This window comes from Periophthalmus magnuspinnatus, chromosome 14 (assembly GCF_009829125.3).
Source record: "Periophthalmus magnuspinnatus isolate fPerMag1 chromosome 14, fPerMag1.2.pri, whole genome shotgun sequence".
Lineage (NCBI taxonomy): Eukaryota > Metazoa > Chordata > Actinopteri > Gobiiformes > Gobiidae > Periophthalmus > Periophthalmus magnuspinnatus.
In genome coordinates, this window is record NC_047139.1 from 23,074,350 (window position 1) to 23,095,840 (window position 21,491).

At 37.6% G+C, this 21,491-nt stretch overlaps 1 protein-coding gene across 4 annotated transcripts in view; it reads right to left on the reverse strand.

Moving 5' to 3' along the window:
• auts2a (activator of transcription and developmental regulator AUTS2 a) overlaps positions 1-21,491 on the reverse strand; it is a 228,928-nt gene that overhangs the window by 204,631 nt on the left and 2,806 nt on the right. The window lies entirely within an intron of this gene.

The window sequence follows — 21,491 nt, forward strand, 5'->3', positions numbered from 1 at the left end:
GTACAATAAATCACATCTCCTAAAGTAAACTTGTCTAAACACTGGGCTAACGTTAATATCAACTGGCACTGAGGGACTTGCGAGATAGAAAATGAGATGAAATTACAAAGATATAATTAAACTGTTGTTAGCGGTCTCCATCAGGCTCCCACTTATAGAATTTTATTGTATAGTGTAATAAGGCGACCGAATGTGCACCATCAAAGCAATAGTTACTCAGGGATTATGTGCTGTTAATGATCGCTGTGCTGCCAGTGTGTGCTATAAAACGACAGAGCTGCGTTCACACTGCCAGAAGAGAGAAAGAGAGGGGGGATGTGGGAGGGTGGGAGTGGGAAAGAAAACAATAAAAAGACAATATGCTGTATTTCTTTTGCCAGTCGGTATAAGAACAGACACGGTTATGATTAGCCCAGTGTTGTGGCGCGATTGCAAAGTAATTGTAAAACATTGCGATAAACTGGTTGCTCAAAGTCCTCAGTCATTTTTTCTTGTTCAAATACTCGTCGGAACGTGCTAGGGTAGAACAGAGAAGGGATGTAACACAGGTAAACCCATCACGATAAGGAATAAATAGACTTATTACTCAGTATATGAAAGCTGGAATGATATTTTTGGGGGTCAAGTCATGTGTACTTTTTCTTTGCATGTTGGTTGTTTTTTGGCTGTATGATAAGATTTGAGTTGTAAAAAGTTGAATTAATAACTTCCAAGACTCATTATAGCTGCAAACTAAGTACAACTAAAGCGTTTTGGTTATTGCACTTTGTCTTTTTTAAACAAGATTGTAGTTTTAGAATAGTTTTTGTGGTTTAAATCTGCTCTTGGGTTTTTGAAATTAAATTAGTTTCAATATTATCGTTTATCGTCTATATTTACTTCAGCGATTTCGTGATATTGTGATATATTGCTGAAGTAAATATAGACGATAAATGATAATATTGAAAGTATTTTATGCCACTCACACAATCACCATGAAGTAGAATTACTGTATCCCCCCAAAAATCCTCTAAATGTACAGTATGTTTAAAAAACACAAACAACAGTAAATAAATAGCAGAATGAAACACTGTGGTAGTTGGTATCTAAAATGAGTCATAGAAGTTATTTATTCAACCCTCCACAGCTCAAATCTCATGGTAGAACAGGAAAAATAACAAAACATTTCTGACTAGTACTACAAACAAATCTCTATGATAAATATTAAAGCCAAAAAATGGTTGTTCCATCTAACATATTGAACAAGAAGTTGATATAGTATTTATTGTGGCAGGCCTGGATACAATTTCATAAATAATAATAATAATAATAATAATAATAATAATAATAATAATAATAATAAATAAATAAACCAAAAAATAAATAAACAAAAATGAATTTCTCCAAAATTTGATCTCTTCATGCCACATATTAGATCACAGTTTGTTTAGATTTGACTAACCGCACTGCGCAAATAAAAAAAAAAAAAATCTTGCAATACTAAACAAAATTGAGCTGCATTTTTTTCATAATAAACAAATAAACTGAACCCTGATTTGCAATCCTTAAGGTAAAGAAATTGTGCAATTGTGTAAATGATTACTTTAAGCGCCACATTAGCCTGGTTTACATTTAGATAAATCAGATATTCCCAGTAGGGTGCTTCCGATAAAACGCTGTCTAGCTAAAGCAGAAATGACTTCAAACATATGCTACTATTAAATACATTATACACCATCTGCTGCTGTAACACACTCCATTACTATAGAGCCATATGTGGGCTAATTCATATTTAATACACGGAATATGCAACTAAAACTTGTTTATGTCGAATAACTTCACTCTTGTTCTGTTTCGTACTAAACGCTCATCTCTGGGGGGATCGGGTCGTACAGTGGCTATGTTTACAAGCGCTTTTCCACCTTCAAGGCACTCAAAGCGTTTTACATCGAGGAACCACTCAGCCATTCATACATCAGTGTACGCAGACACTGGGTGTGAGATGGGTTAAGTGTTTTGCCCAAGGACACAGTAACAGCATTCATCTGCGAGACCTGGATTCGCACCGCCAACCTATGGGTATATAGAAAGTGCAATATATAGGAAAAAAAAAACAATAAATCACCAAGATATCCTGTCTAGCTAGTATTAAATGCCAGGGAGAAGAGGTGGGTTTTATAATAAAAACTCCACAGGACAGAGGCGCTAACACTGCACATTCTCCTGGCTGTTTCTTCAGCTCGTGATCTCTCTGCTCTCACACATACAGTATTCACACGCCTCAAAAATCGGCTGTAACCGATACTGCAATTACCCAGAGGCCTGAGACGGCACTGTTTGACTGCAGGGCTCTGGAGCATGCAGGTCTACAGGAAGAGGAAACACCCGCACCAGGTCTGACGACGTCTTTGGATTAGTATTTAAGAATGTATTAAATGCTGGTCTTAATGGCTCACAAGCAACAACACATGAAAATAATAGAAATACTAAATACTAAACCTGTGGATTTAGTGGATCTGACCAACCATTGATGTTTATTTAGAGCGGGATTCGAACTGCCAACCTTCGGATCAATACCTACTGTTACTGTCAACCCCATTATTAAGTAAGGGCCTAATCATCACGTGTGGACTATAACTCATGACTAATATGAAATGTGGACTTATTTTATGACTAAAAATTGTGTTTTCCCCAAGGAGTATATTGTAAAAAGCCGCACTTTGTGACTGAATGAAACTACGGCACACTATCTGTAGCCTGCCAGGCCCGTCAACAGAAATTTGGGGGCAGAAGGCGTCACATGGGGCTCTCTCTAATATAAATTAATAGGGGAGGGTCCAGTTCTGGGCCGCTAAGACCCTGACAACAGACTAGACTGTTTTTCTGGGCAACTCCCCTGTCTATAGCTAATAAATGAAGTGAAGTAAGTGAATTCATTACTATTGAGATTTACAGTAAAATGCTTTGAGGGGAAAAAAAACCCAAAACATTTACGTACGAACTAGAGGATAGTTTGATCTAAAAAGTCTTCACCCCAGTGGTATCGAGTTGTATCCCTCTGTCTATCCAATGCATTTCCTGATTTGTTTATTTAAGATACTGTTTCCAGTTTAAACTCTTTGCCTTTATCTGATATCTTGTGTTTTCGCTGTTATCGAGATCACATCTTATTGATAAGCTTCAGCGCTGATCTGTTTCTTTGCAGTGGCATGGGAGCGAGCTGTCTGTATGAATGATTGACTGTCTAGAAGTGTGTGTGTGTGCCTTTGTGTGTGTGCCTTTGTGTTACCCTGTCAGTCTCTGCTGCCTGGTGTGTGTATATGTGTGTGTGTGTGTATGTGTGTGCTTCTCTCTGCCACACACCGAGCAGAGCACTACCTCTTAGGAAAACTAACAGCAGTCTTTTCCTCCTGCCTGCCTCTGTGTTTCCCTGGGAGCCTCCTTCACAAAGCAAATATAATGTCATGTGCTACTACCACCCCTGACACCCCTCCTCCTCCTCCTCTTCCTCCTCCGCTGCTGTGTCCTGTGGAGCGGCAGACTACAGGCTGAGCGCTGCATGCCTTCACAGCAGAGAGCCCATAGGGAAACCAGGGAGTCTACTGTGGCTGTTTTGCACCTATTAGACTAGTGTGTGACCTGGAGCTTGTCACTGTAGAGGTGAGAAATAATAAAATGTATGCATTATGTATTGGCAGCATCAGTGCAGAGGTTTCTGTATTAAAGAACACATATTAGGCCTTATTAGTGCTATTGCTGGTCTTTAAACATGCTTTTGAGTACCATCGCTCTGGCATCTACTGTTTTGGAAACAACCTATGTATTCAAAACACAAAATATTTGCATCAGCTGTGCTTCTCTGCCAGGTTTTGGGGTTAACACACCATCTACTGGCAGCAGTGTGCATGAACCATGCAAAAACAAAACTACCCATTTAAGAAATGTGACCTTGCAAGCTAATAAAAGCATGCAGTTGTACGGAAAACATTTTTATAGCAGAGTCTGTTGAAGATTTATGGACTTACAAACTGTGAAGGATTACTGCCTATGACGTAATAATCTGGGGAAAATTCAAACTTCGAGCAAGGCAACCTTGTAAACAGGATTAATGAAACAAGCAAAAATGAAGCTAAATACAACTGCAGGTCTGTTTTTGATGAAAGATAATGTTATAACATGGTTAAAAGTAAATGTAGCATTCATTTGCCATAAAACAAGACTTTCCTTTCACGCACATCAGCTCCAACAACTACAGATACACCAAAAATGCAATTTAATTATTTAAAATAAAACAAACTAAATGAATGAATGTAGCCTGATGAACATTTGTACATATGCTACAGTTAAGACCCAAAAAACTCAGTGATATTTTTAAATCCAACCTCAATTAGAGACGATTGTGTAATTCATGACTCAAGAGCCGCGTTTCCCCTGATTTACAACAGTCCATTCAATTAGGAGCAGATTAGCACCTGAGGGCTTACAAAAAGGCAATTTAATTATCCTCGGCCAATTAGTGGAGAACACTGGTATTGTTTCAGACTAACTCAACTAGACACAGTACAAGTCCTTCTTTCTGTGTAACTGATGACATGCTCGGCTTTATGTCTAGTTTAGTTTTAAGAGTACTCTTTAAAATGTATTTAATCCTATTGATTGGGATGAGGAGGGGAAGTTAGTTCAGCATCATTACTTTTAAACTACGACCAAGGAAATGCAGTTGTTTAGGATCTTTATTCCAAGAATATTTATTTATTTATGGATTCAATTTAGAGAGTCAGTAGAATTTATAGAGCTGTGTGATATGACAAATAATACATGGGGATTCTTCTCCTTCATGCATTGATCTGGATTTTTTTTTGTCTTAGTAAAAACAAATAAAAAATATTTCAATATTAATTTCCTGAACATAATACAGATATTGTCATTTAACATAAAAAAACATCAGATTTCTTCCTCCACAGTCTGACCTCTGCTCCAAACCACATGCTTTTACTGACAGAGGTTTGGCTGGAGACAAAAGACTCAAGCTGATCACTACGATTAGAAATGACTGAATCTTCATTTTGATTAATATTTTATCAACTACAAAGCTTTCATTTATGATAAAACATTCTTCTACAGAAAACAAAGGAGTGAAGATCCTAGTTTTAAGAGAAGAAAAGACACTAAATTCAGTAATCCAGTTATAAAAGGTCAGCCAAGGTTGACTGGTTATACTAATAAAATAAAACCTTATTATTAGGCATGCACCCATACCACTTTTTCCAAAATAAGTACGAGTATGAGCACTTCATTTTGAGTATTTGTCACTACCGAGTACTAATACTGATACCAGACTATTATTATTAGAGTACTGACCTTATTCCACCCTGTCCACTTTTGCCTCTAAATGCGTCTCAACCACACTTAATGGGGTTCAAAGGAAACTTCTGGAATGAGATGAATAGTGGACTTTTTCACTGGAATACGGTTTTAAATTTCTGCTAAAATAATGTGTGTGTATTGCTGCCTTGTGGTATCAGTATTGGTGTATTTCTACTTATTATTTACTGCACTGATGTACTCATTCGTAATATTCTGTCAAAACTGATTACAAATTCTATGCTTAATTATAAACAAAACAACACTTTGTATAACGGAAACAAGTGCAGTATCAATCATTATCAAGTTAACAGCTGATAATTGGTGCCGCGCTCCAAACAATTATAAAGCAACAGCTCTTATTCATGAAATTTCAATTTTCATTTAACTTTGTCAGGTCAATTAATGTGAAACGCTTTTACAGCGCTGATAAACACATCCAAACAACCTGTGAAAAATAGTTTAACAACAAAAGCACACTTCACTGTGTTACACACGGCACGCTCCCCACAAGAGCCCAGGAAATTAAATATTTAGCATTACCTCAAGGCACAAGACAAATTTGCAATGAATAATGACCTTTTTGTGTCAAAAGTTAATGTGAAGGATTATTTACCCACACAAATCAGGCACACCACATGATAATATATTCACTGTGGCACGATAATAAGGTATTTTCTGCAACGAGAGGGACTTCAGAACAGTAACTGTTCTGAAGTCCCTCTGAGAATCACAGTTGTAGTGTGTTGTGTATCAGGGTGCAGTGGATATGTACAATTGTATGCTCCATATTATGATAAACTGGCTTTGAGGTTTAAGGCGCACACAGACAGATACACAGACTGATATTTCCAAGACATTATTACTATTACAAATGATGCACAATATAAAGAGCTTTAACAATCTCTCAATAGACAAACTTGTGTAGTTATATGGTTTATTTTTTTCACATTTCAATCTACAATAGAAAAAATTATATTAAATGAAAAACAGAAAACAATTAAATACGAATTTTATGAACACAACCAAGTCTTTTAACCACTGCCGTTAAACACAAAAAATAGTCCAACTTGTAGCAGTACAGTTGTCTGAACTGTGCTCCAAAACACACGCTTTGGACAGGACAGTGGTGCAACAGTGGCTCAGTTGGTGTTTGTCCACTGGTCCAAATGTTGGTGGTTTGAATCCCGCTCTTGACATAAGCATCATTGGTTGAGTGGTCAGACCCACTGACCCACAGGTTGAGGTGTGATTCCAGCTCCCACAAATCAATACTGTCGATGTATGAATGTGTGTGTGAATGGGTGAGTGGTTCATTGATGTAAAGTGTTTTGGTTTGGTTTAAGTGCCCTGAAGGTAGAAAAGCGCTATATAAAAATGTGACCCTTTAGCATTTGACAGTTTAATAACAGAGGAGCAGCTGACAGACCTGAAAAGAGACTCATCATTAACAGTTTGAAATAATTGGATCTCAAATTGATAAAAAAATAATTGATTCATTGCACAGCTCTAGCAGTTGGTACTTGGCAGCAAAGATTAATCGGAAAAATTGTGACTAGCCATCCATTTCAATAATCATAATTGTATTGTATTTTGATAAGTGTTATTGTTATCAGGAGTATGCAGACTCTGAAGCACATGGCTCTATTGTTGACCTAGAAACTTTAATTTGGTTAAAAATGTATTTTACAAATCTCAATATACAATAGAAATTCACCCATCATGATAATTGCTATATTGACTTATCATTCAATATATGAAAGCTGGAATAATATTTTTTGGGGTCATTATTGATTGTGTATACTTTTTCTTTGCACTACTGGAAAATGTTTGGTTATTTTTTGTCTTTATGATAAGATTTAATCCAACTTTTATGTCTCATTGCATATGTAAATTAAGTACTTAAATGATTCAATCTGCTGTTTATTTATTGCAGCTCATTACTTTATAACAATATTGTACATTTAGAATAATTTTTGTGGTTTAAATCTGCTCTTGGGTTAGTCTGTATATAACTTGTGACAGACCTGAATAGAAATAATAGTTTGACTAGTTGACTAATCAAAAAATGTATCAATACCTAAAATAATCGTGAGCTGCAGCCCTAGCCCTGGTCATAATGTAATGCTTAATCAGTCCTTAAAGTAACAACAATTCCAAACCCCCAGAGCGTCGTGTTACAATCCCGGATGCGTCTGCAGCTTGGGGGCGATGAGAATGTGTAATGAACTATTGACTGGGACACAAAGGTGACGGCAGAATAGCGGCACACGTGGACCGCCACATCCATCAGCTCTGTCACTGCTCCGACGCTGCTCCCAACATCATTAAAGAAGCCAGTTACTTATTCACACATAAGTCAACGCGCTCGGGTCCGCTAAGTCCACACCCGCTACTCTGTGATTTAAGAGCTCCGGTGGCTCACATCAATATCAATTACGCGGCCTAAAAGATGTATTTAGAGAAGCAAGGAAATATTTGCCAGATAGTTTGTGAGACTGGCGTTGGAGCGGTCTAATTACACAAGCAGACAGGAGGGGCTACTTATGCAAGACCCCGAGCCAAGTGGGTGACAGCGTGCCACTTGGTCTGCTGCTTAGCTCAGATGAATGAAGGCGCAATACTTAAAGACAGATGGGATTAAAACAGGAACAAACCTGCATTTAAAGGTCCTATATTACACAAAATGTCCTCCTGTGAGGTTTTAACAAGGCGGTAATGCTGGAGTTGTGTTTTGTTTCATTCACACATGTTTGAGTAACTCTTTATTATTAGTCTGTCTACATCTTCAAAGCTCAAAATGTTCTGTTCCACCTTGTGATGTCATGAAGCGATAGGTTTCAAGTTAGCATCAACCTTTGATCTTTTGTTCTTTAGAGATTGGCAATCCCAGGGTTTCTATGATCTAAAAGATTCTAGTGAAGCTGTATGGAGTTTAAAAACACAGTGGAGCACTTCCTGTTTTATGACATCACAAGGTGGAACAGAGTGTTTTCGGAGTAATATGGGCCCTTTAAAGTGTGGCCTTAAAGGTGCACAATGTAACTTTTCTGGTAGTTCCACAGTATTGCATTTAAGTTATTTATTCAGTTACAGGTGTTTTTATTGCTAAAACAACTTGGAAAATACGTATTCTTACTGTGAGTGGGGTCTCCTCTTCACTGATCTGACACTGAACTAGGCCCACTGGTTGTAACAGACTTTAATGCCATACTGAGGAAAAGTTCTGGCAAGGTAACATCTCCATGGGAACAAGTAGGTGGCAAACCCTCCACCAGAAACACAGAACAAAGACCATATAAGGCCCATACCAGGACATACGATGAGGAGGTTTTATTCAGTGAATCACAAAAACTCTTTTCTCTTCACAAAAATAATGTTTTTACCTGATTGACCTTTAAAACACAGTCTGACCAATATTTGTATTACCAGTCATCTCGCTAAAAGCCTAACACAAAACTAACAAAAGCCCACATTTATTTTATGTTCCTGGCTACACTAACCACAAGTTCCTATTTGATACTTAAGAAAGTGTCCATGTTATTCTAATATGTCAAAATGATTAACAACTGTACTACTTCACAGCCAACAAAGAGCTCGGGTTTTGTTGTTACAGCCGATTTAAAGTGTGAAAAAAGGACTAAATATTTATGTTGGTGACAGCGTACGAACCCGCTCTGGCAGCCCGTGTGCACTAACTACTTCCAACTCAAGCGTCTCTGATTATATTTTACAGATCTGTCTGCCAAAGGCCCATCTCCATTGCAAAGCAGCTCTTTCTTGACACTTACAGATGAAAGCCTGTGGTATGACAAGACTCAAACTCACCCGCGCGGGATCCAGCTTTGCCATGTTTGACATTCACTGGGGCTCAATGGTAATACTCGTACTGTGTGTAGTAGAGATGTTAAGATTAGCTGATGCAGACACACTTGCAAGTAGCGATAGTGCGATATGGACCATTTTCCTTATTGATCAAGCTCGATTTTTAACTTTAGTTTACTTTTCAAAACAAAATGAAAATAGCCTTTATATTAATGTCATAGATATAAACCAGATAAATGCCACTTATTCAAAATCTAACACCAAAAAAATCTATTCCTCCCAAGTCTGAACCTAAAAAATCAAACTGTAGCTGCCCACCCCACATGCAAGTCAACACTGTGAAGGTGGTAGGAATAATCACAACCAAATCAAAATCATAATTTGACTTGTAAATGAAATGTGAAATCAAATAATTAAGATGCTTACTGTCCTGTCTCCATGGAGTCTCATTGCATTCAACAACTGTGTAATTTAAAAACTTAAACATAAAATGATTCTTAGATTACATTGGTTTATTAGTTAATCTTTCATCTTTGGTATGATTTTGAACAAAGGGACTATTCTGAGGGACCTATATAACACAAAATGGACCTATATGACACTAACTTGACTCTTGTGAGCTTTAAACCATGTTAGAATGTTGTTATATTGTCCTCAAAATCATACCTGGAGTTGTGTTTTGTTTCTTTCACACATTGAGCAACCCTTTATTATTAGTCTGTCTACATCTCAAAGCTCAAAATGCTCCATTCCACCTTGTGATGTCATGTAGTGGTAGTTTTCAAATTAACAGCGACCTTTTACCTTCTGTTCAGTAGAGTTCAGCAATTCCAGGGCTGAAATTATCCAAATGATTCTAGTGAAGATGTCTGGAGTTTAAAAACGCAGTGGAGCACTTCCTGTGTTACCACATGACATCACAAGGTGGAACGGAGTGTTTTCAGTTTGGGAGAAGAACCCAGTTTAAATATGCAGGATTTGTGTGTTAAACATGTGTGAATGAAACAAAACACAACTCCAGATATGTTTGTGATGTGGAAACAATATTATAGTAGATCAGAAAATAGCGTAATATGTCCTCTTTAAACGACACGACATCCTGTTTATATCTTGAAGTTCATAAAGACTTTGAAAACTTTTATTAAACAGACAAGAACTCAAACTCAAAACTCAAAGGATAGAATTTGAACTTGATCTCTCTGGACATTATTCAGTGTGTACGGGCTGTTTTTATGTATACTATTACACACAACTGAAATACATAACAACTAACATATGAAATCAAAACTACAATGTGGACTGTGATTCTTGTGCTAAAAATATGAATCGCAAATCCAATCCCAATAGCAACACTTAAAAAATCAGAGCTAGTTTTGCACCACTTTATTCCAGCAGTATCTTTTAAATGTATGCGAAGTATCTGTGTGAGTAAAATCTGTAGTTTGACAGCCTCTGGCACAGATCTGTTCCACACCATCAAGAAACCTGGTACTTCAGATCCTGCCTCATCACATGTTAAGTTCTCCCCTCCCTCACCATCTGTTGTGAGCCCATTATCTCAGCCACATTCATCACAAGAGCTGTCATATATGGACTGTAATACGACCTCAAGCGACCCGCTACAAACATGCCAGGCGATCCCCCGTGCCAACTCCGCCACCAGTCCAAGTATGGTTTCTATAAATAAAAGGCTGAGGGCCAAAAACAAGAGAAGGCTTAGCTCCTTACCATAATCAGACCCGAGCAATCAACAGTTTATTTCCAGACACAAAGTGAGTTTATTTAAGTGCGATCCTGATCACGCCGAGTTCAGCTGAGGGAAGACGATAGTAGTTAACTGATCTGAGAAAAGAAGTTTAACCATGGCAACAACAATGACATGGACCACACAGAGCAGGGAAATTGAGGAAGTAAATACAGTTTAAACAGAGGTCATAGTTAGTTACACGGCGGAAGTACAGTATAAATGTATTTCGTGCTTGAGTTAAACTAGGCACTACTATTTATTGGGTTGTTTTCTGACAATATGATAAGATTCGTGCCATAAAAGGTTGAATTAAAAATGTGTATCGTACCAGGCCTACGAGAAACCCATCTAATCAATCCATGGCCTGGTTATGCCGGAGATGTTTTAATATAATTCATGAGTCACACTAATGAAGCCATAGCACAAACCTCAAATACGAAACACATTAAAACTAACCACAACTATTCCCAAAGTGATTCACGCTTCAGTAGACATAACTACCAAGCAAGACCACAGCTCGCCAACTGTTATTCCATGGCCTATGATCAGCAGTGAGTGTCTGAGGTACTTTCTTACTAATCTTGTCCAAATGAGCAGTGAAATCAGCAGAAATCTTCCCTCTTACTTTATGGGTGATTCTATAATTAGGGGTATGTTTCACTTCAATAAAAAGTGAAAAAATAGGTTGCGTTTTTTGCTAAAGTAATTACATATTTTCTAAATGGACGACTCCTAAAGGGACATAAATAATTATATGACCAGCTTAAACTTTGTTATTGTTTAAATAACTATTTTTGTCAACTGGGTAACAGGCAACGGACGCTTCATATTGAGATGGTGTAAAAGTACCACTCTTACCATAACACATTAGTTTGAAAGGTTTTTGCCTTTTTGGCACTGGTGGTAGTGTTTTTGGTGACAGATTCAAAACGGGGAATTCTGAACAGTTCAATGATCCATTAGGTGAAATATTCCCCATGACTGATACTTATTTTCACTCATAACTTTAAATGACACATGTATAAATAGTTGTATTTGGGTACAGGGTCTTATTCGAGCGATGCCCGCTGCCATTTTTTATGGAATACAACCAAATGTTTAAGGAATTATGACCAAAAAAGATCCAAATTATATGGAAAACACGTCAATTGGGTAACATCATCCTGCTCCACTGTCTATTATAATGAGTATTTTACAAATGTGTTTGTTGGTGTCTATAGTCTAGTGAACATTAATGAAAAAGCTTTAATACGTTGGATAAGGCAAGGAAAATCAATGTATCTTGCTTCAAAAGCCTAAAAACTATCATGACTAAAACTCACAATCAGTCAACTCAGTAACACTGATTTTATAATGGAGCCTATGGGAATCGTTACTCAGTTGGCACATTGCCCAGGTCATGCCTTACCCAGTTGACATTTTGTAACATGTAAAGATGTTGTGCTTATTATACAGCTCAGAGTATCCCCACATTATTAGTAAAGTGGGATTACTGTGCCTGCACTTTACCTAAAGCTCAAGATGCAAATGTAACTATGCTCCAAGTCTAAAACTTGTTGCCAGACAATTGTGTTTGTGTTTTATGGCACTGAAGTATTAGACTTATCTTTGTGGCTTCTTATAAATGTCACTCTGGAGGAGTTTTGATGATTTTGACAAACAGCTGAGGAGCTTGTTTGTGTTTGTGTCATACAGCTCCACACTAAGCCTCTATTCTCACGTGTACAGACTGTGTGGAAGTGTAAAACATTCAGACCAATACTCGCCTGGCTCTCAGAGTTTTACAGAGTGCAGAGGCAGCACTAAATCACTCTGAGTGCATGTGGAGCAGAGCCAGCTGTCTTATCTAATGTCAAGTGCCTCTGGGGCAGGGAGCCGGCACTTTCCACTCACCACAGTACATGGGGTTACACAGACATGTTTAACATGTGCTTTTTAAATGCCAAATGTTTAACATACATTAATTCAGGTTTAACATCTTTTGACCTGACAACTGCTCTCTGTCTGCTCTGTGGCACAGACTATAAAAGTAAACCATTACAGAGCTATTCTGAGCAGCTGGAAGACTCAATATTGTAGAAATTCTATTATTATGGTTTTAAATTTCAGATTACTTTTGCATAAGTGTGAAAAGTGAAGTCATGTGTTTTTGTATCTAACAGACGGTGTATGAAGTGAGGAGCACTGGCTGAACTCACACTGGGCCATGTTTTCATTTGGTTCACTGTTCACATCCATCTGTGTCTTTGGAGCGCACTCATCTCCAGTGTGGGACAGGAGCCAGGAACAAACCATATGCAACGCTGCATTATATACACTTTACACTACATTATATACACTCCCTATACACTATAGGCAAGGCTGTGTAATTATATGCACTGCATTATATGCATCACATTACAGGCGCACACACACACATATATAACTACGCAAGATTACCTGGAATAAACAAATCCTGGGATATTTCATTGTTACTATCTTTAGCTAAATACCTGATGACAGAAATATAGTGGAAACTGTAGCTGTCTCCAAAGCAAACTTAACTTATTGCTAGAGATGACTCTGGGCAGCCTACCTCATCCTCTGATACCGTGAGGCCAGTATTCAACATGTAGAGACACTGCCACAGACAAAATCTCTCTCAAGACTTCAATACTGCACCTGGTTTCAATCACGAGCCAGTCCAGTATCACAGTACAGAAAAACTATAACGCAGGCGTTGAGATTAGCATCCTGCAATGTGCAAAAAATATTACAATATAATATAAATAATAATAGAAAATAGAAAATAGATAAGAAGCACAATAAACAAGAAGCACGCCTTATCTTTTTGAGTTGGGGGCAGAATAATTGGAATCTGTGTAAGGCTGCCTAAATTTGAAAAAAAAAAAACAAAACTGAAAGCATCCAATTTTGACGATTAATTAAATAAGTTAATACATTTTTTTTTGTTTTTTTGACAATTAATTAAATAAGTTAATAACGATAGGACGTGCTAACTGGATTGGTGTTGTCACGATACTATAATTTCAGACTTGATTTTGATACTGAGGAATAGACTTGAGACTCAATACAGCTTTTGACAACCCAAAACTGAATAGAATATACAATAAAACGCATATTAATTCAAAGTGTTGATGTACACAAGCCATCAACCACACTTCAAAAGTACCTGATGGCCTTATTACTGCCAGTACGCTTATTTTTGTACACAGTGGTATCTCAAAGGTTAGGAAGTCGAATAATTCTCTTGACACCAATTTCAGTCTGAAAAGCTCAAACACTCAGAAAAAAAAATAAAAAAAATAACACTCAACAGTCTTTTTAAGGTCCTTCTATTTGCTGGAGAGGTGCCAAAAATCAATTGTGTTTGAACTTTGGCAAGCCTCACTTTTAGCAGAAGAAAACCAAAATCTTAAGCTCTTAAAATACTATTTATAATCTTTATTACCCCGCGGAGCAACACCTAACCTTGACTTTATAACTGCATGATCTGTAATTTGGCTCCCTATCAACTTAAAAAAGCATTAGATTTGCAATTATGGCTACTTATTTTATCTCAGCTGAAGATCTTATAATGGGCACAATGACTAGACTAATGCTCGTGGTGTGGTGCTCCGGACTGACCCAGCAGGAGCGCGACTCTGCTCCAAAGCTAGGGCTGCTCTGACAGATGGCTCCCAAACAAACATCTGATGGGCGCAGCAGAATTCCTAAATAAACAGGGATTTTAATTTGAAAGGGCCAGGTTTTGTTTGGAAATGAGTTTAGTGATAACAAACAGGTTACAAATCAGTGGCTTCGGAGGATATTCAAATCTAAGCAAAGATGCACTGCCGCTCTCTAGATTACATGATGTGTTGTCCGTAGTAAGGACTAAAGCTCGTCAGTATTTTATTCACTTATTGGCAGAAGGAAATTGGCTCGAAACTTTACCCAAAACTCACTCACATTGTTCAAGCAAATCTTTTGATGACCACTTAACTGCACTGCCTGATTTACAAGGTTTTTAGTATGTGAGCAGCATTAACTTTAGTCTCCTAGTGAATTCTCAAACTTTTCACCTCAAGGTCCACCAAAAAAATGTGTGGCCTTCGTAATACCACCACATCTAAAAGTCTATAACCAGCACTAAATCAGGGCTAAACCAGAATAGGACTAAGATAAGACTACACCACTGCCACAGTATTTCTAAACACACACTAAGCCAAAGGAAGACAATTAAACCCACAGTATGTAACTTTTTTGACATGGATGAGGGCCTTCTCCTGCGTGTTTCCATGGAAATGTTGTTCCTTTGAACTATAATCCTCCACATTATGGCATAAAATGTATCCATCTCCAGATAGAATGTTTCTAAGTATGATTTTGACTTTCTATTTCCAGAAAGTTACATACTGTGGCTTTAAGTGATCGTTGCTCTGTGAAGGAATCATACCATTCAAATACATACCATTTGACTAAGCTCACATATCACCAAAGTCAATCAATCAATCAATCAATCTGTATAGAGCCCTTTACAACACTCAAAGTGACCAGAGTGCTCTCCAATGAAATCAACACAATATAAAAACATTGCACAATTTGTTTTATTTCATTGTTCAAAGTGTCACTGAGTGTTGAAAGACAGTCTGAATTTGGTTGGTTGTTTTACTTCAACAGATTCTTTTTCCAGACCAAGCTTTAGTTTGTTTTCATTCCTTACAGTGTCGACTGCTACCTCGCGGTCTGGGACGAAGCAAACATCATTGGAACAGTGGACAACAAACATTGTCAGTGGATTAAAGAAGTAATGAAAATATGGAAACGTGCCCACAGGACTTTAAACTGGGACAAGAGGCCTTTTTACTCTCACACATCTGGGATACTGTCCTAATGAAGTCAGACTGTAGATGGCCCTGTCGTCCTTCCTCCACTGGTAGGAAGACAAAAGCAAACTGTCTAAATCAGCTGATCAGGACATGTCACAGCAACATCACATGACCGAAACTCAGGTATGAAAACAAACTAAGCCTTGGTCTGGAAAAATAATCTATTAAAGTAAATTGGCGGAAGACCAGATGAACCTCAATGGATTATTAGTTATTTGACCTTAAGGCATCGTTTGCATTTCGAACAAACAGGAGTTCAGTCAAATAACAAGGAGCAAGGTCATTATAAAAGCTTTAAAAATAGACAATACAATTTTAAAATCAATTATATAAGAAACTGGAAGCCAATAAAGTGATAAAAGGACTGGGCTGATGTGCTGTCGTCTGTGTCTGTTGGTCAAAAACACAACTGAGGGCCGACTGGGAGACATCCGACATAAAGTGCATTACAGTGATCTATTCTTGAGCTGATAAAAGTGTGAATAGTATTTCCAGCATTGGCGCAGTTAAAAAAGGCTTTACTTTCAATAATAAATATTAAAAAATGATCTCACTACACTGTCAATTTGCTTGTGACCCCAATTTTGACCATAACCAACCAAAATATAATCACCAAATAAAATGTATTCTGTTTTATCCTCCTTTAAGTGATGGAAATTCTGCCCCAACCACACCTTTATATCTGCAAAACAGTCACTTAAGAGACTGAAGTACATCTGTAGGTCGTCACATACCACAGTTTGAGTACCACTGCTGTACAAGTAACTGTAACTTCTGCTCCGAAGTCGACCTGTCACTATAACACATTCTTGAAGTGTGATATATCAAACACAACAACACAACAAAAGCACTGATCGTGTTCAAAGTCTTGTGTGGGATGTTATTTCATAGGTAAAAATATGTGAAATGTTCTGTGCCTAAAATAAATCACACTTAAAACATAAGTGCTCAAGTTTTCTGTGTTGTTGGCATCAGTGCACCATGGAAACCAGACGCGGGCGCTGCGGTAATGTAGCGCTGTTTGACTTGGCGTGACCACTCGAAGAAAAGAATCCAAAAAGAGTAAACACAGCGAGGAAAAATGTTTATGGTTGTAGTAGACTTGTGGCATAGAAATAAGAGATCCTGTGGTAAGCTCTATAGATCACAGTGTATGACAGATTTAGGTGAGTATAAGTAGAACAATGGTGGTAGTATGGTCCTCAGCAGGGGCGGATGAAGTACTCAAGTTTGTTAAGTCATGAACTCATGAACTTATCTGACAACTGACGACTGAGGGATTACACAGATACAAGGCCACATAGTAATGTAAAAGAAAGTACTATGATTGTACATTCTACTGTTCAAATAAAGAGTGTGTTTACCATCATTATGGCATCGGAATCAGCATCTATTCCTCAGTACGAAAATCAGGGTTTATATTTCAGCTAATGTTACTGATGAAGTGATAGTCTTATAACATAATTGTAATGAAATGTGTATTTTTAATGTGAGTTCACCTGTTCATGACTGCAGATGGAAAGGAGTAGGAGCTAAATCTGGTAGAAATCATAGTTTCTTTTCTAAGATTAATGAATTTGTACATGGTCCCTGGCAAATAAAAGACAAAGAAAGAAAAAAGAAAGAAAGTATCACTACACCTTATAGACAACCAACTGGCAAATGACAACTGCTTTCACAATCTACTGTATCTTATCTACTCTATCTTATACATAGTTTTAATATATACATTTGTACAACATATCAGAGAAATCAGACTTTTAGCTTAGTACATTTTACCAAAAAGCCTTACTGAAAATAAAGTTTATGTTCCGTATTATAAGATCAAAAACACATCTCACTTTTTAAAGAACCAAGACATGAGTAGCTAGTTAACCTCCACAATTTACAACAACAACCACAACAGTCTGTTCAGCGTCACCCGTCTCCCGCGGTGAAAAGCCCGGGGAGTCCTGTCGCTGGAGCTTCAGGTTGGGAGAGAAAGAAGCAGAGATGAAAGTGAACCTGGAGCGGCGCGCTGACAGATGGAGCGCACGGGCCTATACCTCTGGGCTCTGACCTCATCACTTTTTCACGGTATCACTACGCGCACACAGAGAGGGAGTCTGCTGCTGTGATGTACATGATATTATGCACTACTACTACTACTACTACAGTGACTAGGCACACAGAGGGCATCATGGTCTACAGCACCGACGATCACCAGACAAGTTACAAACGGCAGGTGGGTGGTAAATGGTAAATGTTCACGTTTTTATATAGCGCTTTTCCACCTACAAGTAACTCAGAGCACTTTACATCAATGAACCGCTCACCCATTCACACAGTCATACATCAGTGTTCGCAGACACTGGGGGCGAGGTGGATTAAGTGTCTTGCCCAAGGACACAACAACAACGGCATCCGCTCAACCAATAATGTCTATGAGCTGGATTTGAATCGCTAACCTTCAAATCAGTGGACAAGCGCACCACCGACTGAGCTACAGCAGCAGGGATGGAACGATAAACAATAATATCGTTTATCGTGATAAAAAGGGTTGGCAATAATCGTTTGTGGCACTTTTTATATAATAGTGATAATCGCCAACAAAGATAATCGCCATTGTGTCACCAAAACGTGCAGAAAAAAACTACTTCTCCCTGACGATCTCTACTGCTTCAACAGCTGTTTAAATATAGAACCTGTTCATAATATTAAAACTGTAATTATTCATATCCAAAGCATTTTAAACTGTCAGCAACAATAATTATCCTGATTTAATCGTTAATCACAATTATTTCGGCCATGATAATAATCGTGACAACAAATTTCAATATCATCCCATGACTAGTCACCAGGATGTCAAGGCATGCAAATCTTATATTATGATTATTGGCCAAACTGAGATTATATTTAGAGCTATAAAAATCTATTTCTACATTTATAAAAAACAAAAAAAATACATCAAGTTAACACGATGCAAGAAGAAAAAATAAAAGAGATCTTGTGCCACAAAACCAGCTCCTTCAGGTGGCGGGTTTGCCTAATTTCGAGTGCATTTTATCAACTTCATTTTGTCCTCTTTTGCGTATTTCTTGTTTAGAATTACAGTGGAAATGATGTAATCCATGTTTAGACTTGGTTTAGAGCTAGATTAGACCTGGTTATAGACTTGATATATAAATCTGGTGGTACTCGGAAAGCCAAATCTTTTCTTTGGTGGTAAAAGTTCGAGCGCACTGCTGTAGGTACAAGCTCACAATTTCTTTTTACCTGCCAACAGGCTACAACAAATATATGTTCTACTAGTACTATAATCACAATGGGAATTTGGAGTGTAACCTATGCTTTTGAGAGATGTGTTTCACCTCAACACGAGAAAAAAAACGCAAATCCCTTTAATACTATTCAAATACATTGTGCAAGAGTGAGCCTTCTAAAAATATGTTTTCAATGGACAGCTTTTCAATTGGAACCACAGACTTTCATAAAAGAGAAAGTGTATCTGATTCCACATTCCATAGGCCGACGAACAGATGAAGCCATTACTGAACTGCTCTCAACAACAACACAATAGTGATGTTATTCTTCAGATATTCATTTTAAAGCCTCGGGCAACGCAGCACCACTGCACTTTCAAAGGCTTTGTAACCTTCACTTAGACTCTGTATCAGTAATGTGTCAAGTTCTGTTTTAAACACGTGCTAATAAGAATTACGAACCCAAATTCTCACTCAACACAAACTTGGAGAAAAATACAATATGGGATAGAATATATATTACAGTATAGGTTAATTATAGCTGACATGTTTTAATGCCAAATCAGCTTCAGTAGACCTCAGGGAGATTACAGACTGGGCAATTGAACCTAATCATTTAAACAACAGATAAAGTAACTGCTAATTGTTTGCTATCCCCAGGTTACGCACGTTCAGTCTTTAGTTTTGTGTGACAACAGCCTCGATTTATGGGTAACAATTACGTATAAATTGCATTGGCAGCTCCACTTGTACATTATAATGAAACTTGATTGTCACAGTAAAAGATCACATGAGCAGAGTCAACACTCTTCCCACACTGCAAACATTAAAGGGCCCACATTACGCTGTTTTCTGAGTTATGTTTTAATGTTGTTTCCCCATCACAAACACACCTGGAGTTGTGTTTTATTACATTCACAATTCATGTTTAATACACACGTTCGGCATATTTAGAGCTTTTCTCTCAAATGGAAACCACTCAGTTCCACCTTGTGATGTCATGTGGTAATACAGGAAGTGCTCCACTGTGATTTCAACCTCCATACACCCTCACTAGATTGACATTAGTGAAGGTGTATGGATTATTTCAGTCCTGGAATTGCCAATGTCTACTAAAGAAAAGGTAAAAGTTAGCTTTTAACTTGAAGACTACCGCTTCATGACATCACAAGGTGGAACAGAGCATTTTGAGCCTTGGTGATGCTCAAAATGCTCTGTTTCAGCATTTTGAGCATCACCAAGCCTCAAATTGCTGGAACAGAGCATAATAATAAAGGGTTACTTAAATATGTGTGAATGAAACAAAACACAACTCCAGGTCTGTTTTTGAAGAGGTAACAACATGGCGTACATGGCATAAAGCTCACAAGAGTCAATTTTACGTAACATACGACCTTTAAATTGTATGAGAGTGACTGGAATATTCTAAAACACCACATAGACCCTGTGCTGACAAAAAGACATTCAGGTACATGCTATTTTAAGTGACTAAATAAATGTAAACTATAGAATTAAGCTACAACCTACAGCTCTGCTACCAACAAGTCAGAAAAGGGATAACAGTGAACAGGATCTACAAACTCTACAAGATCTACACTACAGACATCATTCACTCATGCTTCTGACCTGTCTGTATATCACATTTATACACAGGTAAAGTTGGTTAAGTGTGTTGCACAAGGACTCAACAGTAACCTCCAACCTTTTTAAAACACAAAATCTTCATAGTGCTCATGTGATTTTTTGGTCACATCAAAAATCAGATAGTAATCGATACTAAAATTAATGTCAAAACTAGATACTCATTTGAGCAGGTATGGATGCAAAAAAATCACATTAACAGGACAAAAGTTCAGCTTTGTTGAACAGTTTTCATTTGATTTTGAGCTTCATCGTAAGAAATATAAGACCTCATGCCATGATACAGGAAGTACTATTATTTTGTATGAAAACGACATTCCATAACTACTAAAAAAAGATGGTGGAGTTTAAGAGGTATAAGAGTATTTAGTGAAATCCTTATATTTTGGATCGTAAGTCACTGATTAAATAATGCGTTTTACTATAAGTTTAAAGTCGTCATTGATCAACTGTGGCAGAGTTGTACATTTAAATCATTTGTAAGTCATAATTTCAGAAGTACATCACTGGAAGGCAGCCTGTGCCTGGTTTGCATTCCAAGGAAAATGGATAGCCAGCGTGCAATAAATTACTCTCTCTCTGAATAAACTGTTGTAACATGGATCCAATTGCTTTTTTATTCCAAATTGCAGTAAGGCACAACAGCCACTCTAAACATGGCTACACATCACTCATCTGATATAAGGCTTAGCTCACAAAGGCTTGTAAAAACAAAATGGGACTTCTACTGTAGTATGTCAGTGCCACAGATAGTGATCTTCAACACTACATTTAATGCTACATCTGCTGAGCCCACATAACAAAACATGGGGCCAGCCAGGA